We start from the raw sequence: 12,856 nt of genomic DNA, 5'->3' as shown, positions 1-12,856 counted from the left end.
TTGAAAATGCATGTGTCTTAGAAGTCTTTTCAAGGTTTCAAAATGCAAGGAAAGTCAGGGAACACCACGTATGGAGTTCTATGGGAAGAAAGTATCAAGAATAAAGGCACTGCTGAGAGCAGAGGAGGAGGAATCAAATCCTTGGAGCAAGTTTTTCCACCTTATCCCTGAGGATCATAGTTCTAGAAATAACATCCTTCCTACATTATTGGATTAACTATTTTTTAAACACTGCTGCTGACAGGCCAGCCAAATGATCACTGGACTATATGCATGAATTAATGTTGCATAATTAGGTGGTGATACTTATTAAAATTAGGAAAAAGAGAAATAGTTTGTGTTCTGCCCCATAAGAGGCCCAGACCAGGAAATCAAGTTCAAGGCATTGAATGGTGTGATCCTGCCATCATTGAAAGCATTGAATACAGGCCTCAGACCCCATTTTTAAATCCTTTTCCTTTTATCTCCAATCCCCTTAGAATTGGATAAATTCCTCTCTTGGATCAAAAAAAAAGTGAAGCCAACAAGGCTTTTTGGAACATGTGATTGGAACATTGTTCATCTCATCAGAATGAGCTGACTTTCTAGAGAATAATGTGAACTCTCATTCTCAGAGAGAGTCTCACTCAGGTCAGCAGTCAATCAACAAACATTAAGTGCTTACTATGTGCCAGATGCCCTGGGGATAAAAAGAAAGGCAAAATGCAGCCCCTACTCTCAAGAAGATCACATTCTAATGAGGAAGGTAACCCATATTAACTATATACATATTAAATATGTATATACATATTTAATATGTATATAGAGTAAATCAAAGCTAATCTCAGAGGCATCCCTCCCAGAGACACACACACAAAAAACCCTTCTGAAAGTCTCTTTCCACTTGGCTTCTTAAAAAGCAGTTTAATAATTAAAAATTCAGCTGTTGTCTTATTTTTTCCTTGGGGGAGGAAAAAATTAAGATTATCTCCAAGAGATTGCTTTTTCCCCACTTGGTTCAATCATTTATCTTTCTAGGTTTCCGTTCTTCCAAAATCTTTCCTTAATTCTTAAAGATATTAGAATATCTTTAGCCATTGGAGGCAAGGGAGATGGGGAAGTCCATTGGGATGTAGGTTTCTTTGTGAGTGGGAGTTTCTATGTCCCTCTACAAGTGGCCATTTATTGATGTTGTACTAAGGACCCAGCCTAGTGCAACAAATGCCGCATCTGGCTGAACAACAGGATATATTTATTTATTTATTTATTTATTATGTTTTAATGAAAGGCTGATTATAGTTTAGAACCCCAAAACCTGTCAAGATGGAAGAATTTTTGTTTGTTTGTATGAGTGAAATCTGGCGAGGCATTTCCTAAACCATTAATTTTATCTATGATACCATACATGTGTGAGAATAAATTATTTCTCCTATTACTGGCATTTCAAAGAATAGAGTGAACAATATTTTGATGAAGTGACCCTCTACTAGAAATATCTTCTGACATACAACCCCACCCTTATGTCTACTTATGTCCTATCCAAAGTTCAGAAATTTATTTCAATGTATTCTTTATACTTGTTCTAAGCTAAATCAGCCACTGTTTTTCTGTCTAGAATATTCTAGAGCATTTGTCCTTTCTCAAATGTGTGTAATACTGTATCCCTAATCTGCTGCCCAACTTCTTTGAAAAATCTATCTCTTTAATGAATTGATTTGGGAGGCAGTGGGGTATAGTGAAACAGTTCTAGATGTGGATTTTGTTTTAAAGCCCAGCTCAGCCATTTACTCACTCTTTTTATGACCATGGCAAGTTCCTTCATTTCTCTGGATCTCAGTTTCCTCATCTGTAAAATGAGGGGGTTGGTCTGGATTATCTTTAAATTTCCTTCCAGCTCTAAATCTATGACCCTATGATTTCCACATGACTACACTGGGAGAAACTCAGTAGGAATGGACAGCTTTCCCTCTCTGCCCTAGACAGTCAGAAGAATATTCAGGCCCCAAGTAGAGAGATATTTGAGAAAGGTACAAATCAAGTTGCTACTATAAAGTGTGTTGCCTCTTTTCTGTGCCAAATCCAGGTTGGTTTGTGAAGCATGCATTCAGACTGATGGAATCTCAAATCAACCTGGAGCTACTACCCTGCAGAGGGTCTGACCGTGATGTGAATTTGCTCTTGGGGTGGGGGTTTCCTTTCCCTCCTAAAATGCAGTATCTCTAATACACATCTTCCAAAGCAATACATTTCTAACTCAATGCACATGCTCTGTGTCTAACTTTTGTTTTTACTCCAAATGGCTGCATCCATTTCATCTTTATTTAAAAAAACAAACAAACAAACAAAAAAAAAAAAAAAAAAAAAAAAACAGCTCTTAATTGGAATGTATATGGATGTATGATAATGCACTGAGACTTGTTACCTTCAATCTGATACTTCAGAAATTGAGGCCAACTTTGATATCCTCACTTCTGAGAACTAAGGTTAACTACATATGTATCATTTTTCTAGCAGTTTGTATTAAATGTTGTGGCCATAGATGAAGAAACTAGAAAACAAGATTTACTTAACGATGCTTTTTAAATGTACTTAAAAGAAAAAAAAAATTTTAAATGAGGGTGGGGATACAGAGTGAAAGCACTCAGAATAATATGATAGTGAAAAAAGAACTTTTATCCTTAAGTAGTTTTTGAAGATTCATCCAAAGGACAAGAGAAAATTTTCCTAGTAGCCTGTAGGGTTGCTCAGGCTTTTTACTCTTCCTCATGATGGAGATTAAGGAGGGGGAAGGGTAGAAAGGAATATATATGAGTTCATTACCCTGAAAATTCTACATAACTGACCAGTTTTGAGCAATTGCCTTTAAGTGTTCCTGTCAAATTAAGAGGTTTGTTTTGTTTTTCAAAAACCAAAATAACATCTATGTATGAAATTATTTGGTGTTCAGCTTATTGAAGGCACCACATCCTGCCAATATCATTTAACAAGCTCTGACATAAAGATAGGTGATATAAAAAAAAATATTAATTTTTCATGTCTGGATATAAAAGAACAAATGGGGAATAGTTAAGACTGAAGCCAAGCGGCAATGTTATAAACAGCCAGTCAATGATGTGTATAAAACCAACATTAGGTAGGATCTCATCATATCTAAAATCGTGTATTCCTCTATTAGTTGGTGATATGGGAGGAAACCTGGTAAATATCTTTATATTTAACAACAGAATGAGAGTAGAGAGTAGACAACTGATGTCATCTTTTCTCTGAAAGAAAAGGACTTCCATTTATAGGGTGACAATCTTCCACACCTTATTTCACTGGAATGACTCATGTACTTGGATATATTAAGTGTATAAAATAAAGCCTAGAGGTAGACTTCTTTTCTGACATACTGAATATTTTTACAAGTTTATGCAGTCATTTGAAAACAAGATACTGAAAAGTGATTCTTTATACTACCTCTCAATCATTTTGTGTTCCAATTTAACTATTAAGACTACTTGGTGTACAGGTCAAATCTGTATTTGCATATTGACTGTAATCTCAAAAGTATGTCAGATATTCTCTAATGAGATCTGGAGTAATAGCTAATCACATCATTTCATTACTTTTACAAAAGGTTTCCTAGAAAACAGTCTAGTTTAATTGTTTTGTTGTTGTTTTTAATAACCCTGTTAAGTCACCAGATCTGAAAGAACAACCAAAAAAAATGCATATTGCTTTTTAGTTAGTAAACTAGGGAGCAGGAATGCATTGGTTTTCTGATCCATATTGTATTTTGAAATATTTTTTCTAACCTGAGTTCAAAACAGCCTCAGACACTTAGTATTTCTTAGCTATGTGATCCTGAATAAGTCACTTAACTCCAGTTGCCTTACCAAAAAGAAAAACAAAAACAAATTCTACACTTTGGCTGATAGATTTGAATAGCTGAGACGCCTAATTACTCAAATATGTTTGCCTTTGCCTTTTCTCTCTTTCTTTTTTTTTTTTTTTGGCTTTGATTTCAGTTATATAGGGAACTTCTACTGTGAAGACTTCTTTACAGACTGCCCATCATTCATGTGCAATTTATAGGCCCAAAGAGTTGCTGAGAGGATTGAGAGGTTCCATATGATTTGCCCACAAATCATATGGTGTGTATTTGCAGTCAGGTCTTCCTAACTGTAAAGCTGGTCTCTTCACTATGCCACTTGCCTTCATTCTGTATTAGTTGATTTTTATTAAACTGAAGAATGTTGTTTTAAATTTGGAATTCAACTTAGGGCAATATGTGAACCTTTGTTATTCATTGCTGATAATCTCTAAGGGATTCAAAGAAAATAGGACCAGGTGCATTAGCAACTTTGGCAATTAGTGGCACCTGATACTCCTCCCCACAACAATAGCAGCAACAACAATAACAACAACAAAACGCATTTTAGATAACAAAAACTAAATAATTTTCTTAAGAAAATTTTTAACAAAATTGTTTTAAGACTAATTAATCTGAAATGAAACATTTTCTGATATGTAATTTCCAAGCTTAAAAAGCATCAGGATTTCAGTGACAGACTATATGTACTATCTATAAACAAACCTCCCCAAGTAGAACAAGATTCATCACTAACAGGCTGGACACTGGGTCATGAATTCTTTAGCTACATAACAGCTAAAAATTTTTAAATGACCCTAGTCCTATATGGTTCCCTTCTGCTTCTATAATGACTATGACAAGGTCCTGGAAAATAAGGAAACTGCTATTAAAAATCATCTAGTTTTTAGGCCATCAGTTTTTAACTGCTAGTATTCCTAAAGTGTTATCTTTGTCTACTGCCACTGAAATGATGTAATAGTGAAGGAATAAAAATATATCCATACGGACATTTTTTCTATAAATAAAATTAAAAGATGAAAATAAAGATATGAAGCCAGGTGGCAAGATTGGTTCACAGGTTCTCCTAAGAGAATTTGAAAAAGGAATTGGGGGGAGGTGTATTATCATGTTTGTTCAAACATCAAGAAATTTTGTTTTATGAAAGTCATTTGGCCATCCTTTTTCACAATACTCATGATAAGTATAAGCAAAAAGCATTAAAACTTGGTTTCTTCATTATATAGATAGCCATAGGGGATAGTAGCCAAAAATTACGTTTGAAAAGGTGATTTGGCAAAATAGATCAATTGTTAAGTATTTATCAAGTATCTATCTTGTACCAGGCAGTAGGAACACAAAAAAGAAAATCAAAATTCATATCCCAGCAAGGCTTACAATCTGACGATACAATATCCACATATCTATTTGCTGAAAGATGATCAAGAATAAAATATGATTGAGGCAGGAACAAGGGAAAAGGAAGGAACTAATGATTTATTTATTAAGTACCTACTATGTGCCAAGGACTATGCTAAATGTTTTACAAATATTATGTCATTCAATCATCACAATTGTAGAAACTAGGTGCTTTTATTAGTCCATTTTACAGGTGAAGAAATTGAGACAAATAGAGGTTAAGACATTATGATTCAGACACAAGTAGTAAACACAGGTTTTCCTAACTCCAGGCACAGCAGTCTATCCACTGTGCCACCTGAGATGAGGGAAGGAGTGGTAGAGACTAGTGATTGAGGTTGTTTGTAGGGTTTTTTTTTTTTTTTTAATGTAAAACAGAACTCTTGAGCAAGGCTTTGAATGAAACTAGGAATTCTAGGTGGTGAAGGTAAAGGAGGAGTATATTAGAAGTATAGGAGACAATCAAAAAAAAAAGCACCAAAAATGGGAGAAGGCATGCTGAAAAAGAACAGCAGCTGGATTTCAGTGTGCATAAAGAGAAATAAAGAATAATAAAGCTTAAAAGGTAGGTAGGGATATCTCTTAAAGACCTGTAAATGCCAAACATAGAACTTTATATTTGATCCTAGAGGTAATAGGAAGCCACTGAAATTTAGAACTGCACTTTACTAAAAACCACTTTGGCAGCTTGTGGGAAAGAGATTATAAGGTGGGGATCTGAGGCAGGAAGAATTAGGAAGCTAGTCCACTCATAGAGTTGTGAGATGGTCAGAGACTTGTAACTGTATAAGCAGGAAGAAAGACTGGATATGAGAGATGCTGGGCAGGAAAAACTGACAGATTTGACAGCTGAATGCATATAATGGATGGAATGAGCTCAAAAACTTGAAAGTGACAAAGTTTGACTAGGATATGTCTAAACAAGCTGTGGTGCATGAATTATTATTAATGTGCCAGACAGATTACTATACTCTTCTATGAAGAGTATCTAGAATCATGGCAAAATATATATTGACTGAAGCAGAATAAAGTAAAAACAAAAACAAGAAAACAACATATACAATAGCTACTAAAATGTTGAACAGAAAGAACTAAACATTTTATACATAATAATCAAATTTGGCCCTAAAGAAGAAAAAATATATACACACACACACACACAATATGTGTGTGTGTGTGTGTGTGTGTGTGTGTGTGTGTGTGTGTGTGTGTGTATCCTTTATTCCCTAGAAGGGAAAGACAGTATATATACTTTCATCTTCAGTTGACATATTACTTAGTTTTGCTAAACTTTTTCCTCTCACATTTTAATTCTCTATTATAAGGGATAACTCTGGGGGCTGGAGGGATATATTTCAGAATGAAGGTGATGTAAAAACAAAAATTATCAACAAACTTTAAAAAAAATGTTTAAAGATTAAGAAATGAAAGAGATTAAGATTTGCCAACTACTCAGGAGTCTCATGCATATATCATAAATGTGTTCTTAAAGAAGACAATTGGAAAACACTATGGTAAACACTGAATAATATTACCAAAAAACAAACAAACCAAAAAACAAAACTTGATTCTATTCCAATAAAATGGAAATAATTGATAATCAATATGGAGGGGCTTTTCATAATCAAGGGTCTATACATAGTTCCTTGATTTCCTAGAGCAAAATTAAAATCATAACTCTAGAAAAAATGGGGAGAGGAATGAAAAAATGTTTTAGACAATGAAAATAACTCCAAACTGGTATGTTAATGCAAGTCTCCGAAAATTGGAAAATAGATAAAATATATTAACTGATAAACTCCACTTCCTGGAGAATTTTAATCCATGTAAAATAGTCACCAAAAGAGAACAAAAGAAACCAGAAAACACCTCTCTCCCTTTTTACAGTCTCTCTTTTTTTAATCTATCCTGAATACTACTGCCAAAATCATTCCTGTGTTACTGTCTAAACATTCCTGTGGCCAAAAAAAAAAAAATTCCATAAAATACAAGCTCTTCAATCTACTATTTCAAACTTCCTTAATGTGATTCATGTCCAACCAATTCAGACTTGTTTCCCATCATTTCCCTATATTTATAGTCTTTCTATTTCAGCCAAACTGATCTATTCTCAAAACATTCCATTTTCTGTTTTTATCTCTTTGCATAGTTTTCTGCTAACCTTAAAATGTACTCTCTTCACTTTAAAATGCTTACAACTTCCTTCAACAGCCAATTTACATGCCACCTCCTTCATTTCTGATCTCCCAAATTAGTGTTCTTTTCCTCCTCAATTTTTTTTTTAATTTTCCTGTTTCCATTTTCTATCTTCTAATATAAGTTCCTTGAAAGCAGGAATCAGTACCTTGCATACAGTAAGCCCTGAGGAAATGTGTTTAAGTGAATGTATTGACAGTGTACACTTAATCTCACTGAGCAGAGACACAGAAGCTAAGAGTACCGCCAAGTTTATAATACAGATACATTTGTTAAGGGAAAAAAAAAATTACAGGGGAATAGAAGAGAAATTAGTGTCATTCATAAAACACCAAAAACAAAATCTAGGAAAATAAACCTGAAGAAAGTTCAGCATGAAATATAATCAAAATACATCCAAGTCAAATCATCCCCAAAATATTTATAGGTTAAAGTAGGACAATACATGTAAAACATATTTGTCAGAGTTTCTATAGCAATCTAGTCTCATCATCAATAACAATAGGTGTATACTCAACACTACAGTGCCCACTGTGCAATATGAAGGAGTAGAAATGCCACTTGAAATAGCCAAGTTGAAAAAAAAAAAAAAAAAAAAAAACAGAGAGACTCTCCTAAATATATATTGAGAAAATGTATCCTAGAAACAACATTGTTTTAAGGTCACCAGGCAAGAAGTGATTTTCTAAATATCTTAAAGAGGAAAGGTGCTGAAAGATAAGAGATCATAGATCATAGTTTAACCATAGTTAAAATGGTAACTTAGGAGACTTAAGCAACAACTAACCCATAAGTCTACTTTTCTGTCCCAATAAATGTATAGGCATGTATATATATATATATCCACAAGGCACATATAATAAGACAAGTAGATATTGACAGATGATTTTCTATAGCAAACTACTTATTTATATGTTCATAGTTTACTGAAAGGGCTAGAAAATACAAAAACACACTGTTCTTACAGATAGCTGATTTTTTTTAAGGCATTTGACTTGATAGAGCAAAACACTATTTATAAAGACTCTCCCAATAAGAGTTTTCCCACAAGACGATATTAAGATTGACAAATGTTTATCCCCTTCCCCTCTCATGTCCTTATTAAAATAAGTTACATTGTTTACCATGACTTCTTCATGCAGTATAAAAATTCTTCCTTGCACATCTCTTTTATGTGAGGAAAATTTCCCCATGCTACATATTCGTTTCATCTTCTCCCAGTGCATCCCTATTTCTCATTCCTTTGTTTTGTTTTGTTTTTTATAGAGATCATCCTAACAAAGTCAATTCAGACTCATGCCTTCTATCTATATAGACTGCTCACTATCATAATAATGATAAAAATTTTTTAGAGTTTCATGTATATCCCTATATAAGAATAAAAATAGTTTAACTTCATTTAATCCTTTATGATGATTTCATGTTTTAACTTCATTTAATCCTTTATGATGATTTCATGTTTACTTTTTTATTCTTCTCTTGGGTCTTATGTTTGAATGTCAGATTTTCTGTTCAGTTCTGGTCTTTTCATCAGGAATGCTTGAAAGTCCTCTATTTCATATCGGTTTTTTTCTGGATTCATGTTTGTCATTCTAGCTCCTTTACCGTCCAGAAAATCACTTCAAGCCCTCTGCTATTTTAAAATGGAAGCTGCTAAATCTTTAAGCTCCTCACTGTGGCTTCATGATATTTAAATTGTTTCTTTCTGGCTACATGAAATATTTTCTCCTAAACCTGGGAGAATTTGACTATGAAATTCCTAGAAGTTTTCATTTTGGGATCTTTTTAAGGAGGTGATCAGTGGATTCTTTCAATTTCTGTTTTATCCTCTGGATTTAGGATGTCAGGGTATTTTTTCTTTATTATTTCTTGAAATATGACAGTATTTTAAGGCTCTTGAAATTGGCTCTTTTTTCATCATAGCTTTCAGATAGTCCAATGATTCTTAAATGATCTCTCCTGAATATGTTTTCTATTTCACTTTTTTCTCTTTTCATTCTTTTGACTTTGTTTCATTGTTTCTTAATATCTCATAGAATTATTATCTTCCACTTAACTAGTTCTAATTTCTAAGGAATTATTTTCTTCAGTGTGCTATTGTATTTCATTTTTCATTTGATCAATTCTGTTTTTTAAAGATTTGTTTTCTTCAGTATGTTTTTGTGCCTCCTTTTATCATGCCATTAATTCATAGTAAGACACCAAAACATAATCCCCAATTCCCCCAAAAGCTTGCAGTCTACCTTATTAAGATTTGGGGGGAGGATGGGGAATAGAATTAATTCTGTTACTATAGGTTCTTAGAATTTTCTTTGAACTAAAGTTTACTTATGATGTGGAAAAACTTAGATCAAAAGCTCAATCAGCTTCCTATGTATAGCTATATCTATCTACCGATATAAACATGGATATTTTAGATAAATTTAAATAAATAGTATAGATAAATTTTATATATCTATATTTATTTATCTTTATATCTATATAGATAGATAGGTGATTTGATATAGATATATAAATTTTAGTACCATCATGAAAGGTTCTATTTCCATCTTAACTTGCTTCTTTGTATTAGCAAATATACTTGTAGCATTTATTTCTCTGCTCTGTTGGACAAACAAATAAAGTAACTATAGTAGTCCAAAGTCAAAAGATCATGTGTTATAAATTTTCATTTTATTATTTATAAAGATAATCTGATTGAATATTGGCATGGATAATCTAATCATCTCAAAAAATAAAACCATTACATAATATATAAAAATACAATAGGCAATAGGTATTTTAAATGCATCCCAGAGTAAAATAGATGTTGCTATAATAACTCCTAACTAAAAAAATAATGCATAAGAGATAGCATGGTGTCATGAGGCTTTAGCCTCAGAGTCAGGAAGACCTGGGTTCAAGTCCTGACTCTGACACATACTGTCCATGTAACCCACAGCAAGGCTCAGTGCTCCAGGCAATACTCCAAGACTATAAGATTCAAGGCAACTGTCAACCTGTCAAGGCAACTATCAACCTGTGTTAACAGAACTCCCTCCCTCCCTGCCTAGGAAACACTGATGAAATTATTGATACTATCTGAACAAGACCAGCAAAAATGAACATGCTCTTAATTGGTGTTTCTGATTCCAGGATCTTCTCTCCATCATATATGAAAATGTTCCCAAAAATCATATTCATAAGCCATAATGTTAACCATATCAGTTTCTTGCCAAAGAATCTTCATTATTACCTCTACTATAGAATAGGACCTTTTTTCACATTTAATCCCTTTAACAATGCTCTCTCTAACCTATCTTTCTAGTCTTACTTTTCATTGTTCCCCTTAGCACACATTATGATCCTTTCAAACTGGCATATTTGTTCCTGGCATTGAATCTCCCACTTTTTGCATAGTCTTTGCTTTAAGTTTCCTGCGTGCCCAGAATATATTCCCTCCTTACTTCTACAATTCCTAGCCTCTTTTAAAGTTTAGTTTATGTGTAGGAAATCATACTTGACTTCCCCTAAGTATTAATAAACTTTCCTTCAAATTATCTTATATTTACTTACCAGTATACATCAGATTCAAATAGAAATAGACCATTAAATATTTAAGAGGTGCAAAATGACATAGAAAACCACATATTTAAATAATTGTTATTTTTTTATTTGTTTTATTACATATTTCCCAACTATATTTTAATCTTGCCTGGAACTTTGGGAGAAGTGTTGTGCTGTGCATTTTATATTTCTGTTGTACGTATTATATCTCTGAGTCCCCACCATCAAGTATCCTATCTTCAGTGAAAGTAAGTTCTTTTCAATTTTTCAGACCATTTTTCAAGTTGTTGCTGTGGCATAGCAGAGGCTTAATGTATTTTATTAAATTGGGGGAGGGAGCAAATTAAACAACCTCAACCTCAATTACTGTGACTCCACTACTGTGACTTCTTTGACTTCCTCCTTTCTCCATTTTCTCCAGATGTCTCAATTTCTTTGAAGCTTAGGGGTAGAGACTAAAAAGGAGAATGACAATAATTCTCATACATTTGACTTCGTTTAGAAAAAGGACATGAAGAAGTAATATATTCAAAACTAACAGAAAATCAATAAGAGAGACACCAAGAAGAAAAAGCAAAAAGTTTACTATATTATTGTCCAAAGGCAAGTTAAGCTCACTATGGCATTATTTAAATCTAGTAGTGTATTTTTACAAAATGCTTTACATTTACAAAGTACTTTCCTCACAAATATTCTGTGAGGTATAGAAAAAAAGAATAATTATACCCATTTTAATGATGAAGCCACTGAGACTCAGAAAAGTCAAATAACTTTCACATGGGCACACAATCATTGAACTCAGGTCTCCTGATTCTTTTGCACAGGATCTTTCCATACACCATGTTATCTTCACACACACACACACACACACACACACACACACACACACACACAAAATGTGTGCTATGATTATTAAGCTAATATGAAAATGAAATAAAACAATTTATTCAAGAAGATTATAGGCAGCATTGGAATTGGGAGAATATATATAATGTCTGGATCTTTCTGATAGGCTCAAGAGAAATCTATTAAGCAAATAATAGCTCTAGTCTTCTCTCTGTGATCAGTCATTTTACAACTATAAAAAATAAAAATAAAAAGTTCAATTATTAGCAAGAGCAGCCTGAGAGATCAAGAAAGGGAAGCTATATCTAAGATTTAGGAGATACTTATATCCCAAGAGGAGTCTGTAGCTGTATTTGATCATCGGTATGAAAGTGTGATAGAAGAATCCTGCCAGTGGTGAAATTTTTCCATCAAAGTTGGCTAGTATATAACATATAGTGATGGGTCAAAGGCCCAAACATAGCCAGATCTCTGACTGTGCCATCAAAAAACAGAGTATTCAATTCAATTCAACTCAAGCATTTATTACCATAAATGTAAAGGACAAAAATGCAATGTCTCTAACCTAGAGTTACATTCTACTAGAGGGAAATAACTTATAAACATATAAATAAATACATTGAAAACAACATGAAAGTGGAGAACAAACAATAAAGAGGAACAGAGTATCAGGAATAGCCTGGTTAAAGAGCCAGAATTTGAACTAACAAGAGCTAAGGTTTGGAATTGATGCCCCTAGATTTGTAGGAAAATTTGCTTCAAATAATGAACCAGAGGACATGGCACTATGAATTTTGAGCAGAACAGAACCTCAATGTTTATCTAGTTAAACTCCCTCAATTTACAAATAAAGAAACTGAGGCGTAGAGAGGCTGAATGACTCATGATGTGAAGCTATCTTCTTTTTGGGAATGGTGAAGGTGGAATAGAATCAAAGAATGAAAGAAAAACATATAATCCTTATTAGAATCAATGAATGAAAGAAAAACATATAGTCCTTTATTATTAGATTGTGGT

At 33.3% G+C, this 12,856-nt stretch overlaps 1 protein-coding gene across 1 annotated transcript in view; it reads left to right on the top strand.

The window, feature by feature from the left end:
• Positions 1-12,856, top strand: part of TRPM3 (transient receptor potential cation channel subfamily M member 3) — a 700,360-nt gene that overhangs the window by 640,871 nt on the left and 46,633 nt on the right. The window lies entirely within an intron of this gene.

The sequence above is a fragment of the Antechinus flavipes genome, chromosome 1 (assembly GCF_016432865.1).
Source record: "Antechinus flavipes isolate AdamAnt ecotype Samford, QLD, Australia chromosome 1, AdamAnt_v2, whole genome shotgun sequence".
NCBI lineage: Eukaryota > Metazoa > Chordata > Mammalia > Dasyuromorphia > Dasyuridae > Antechinus > Antechinus flavipes.
This window is presented reverse-complemented; position numbering and strand designations above follow the sequence as displayed.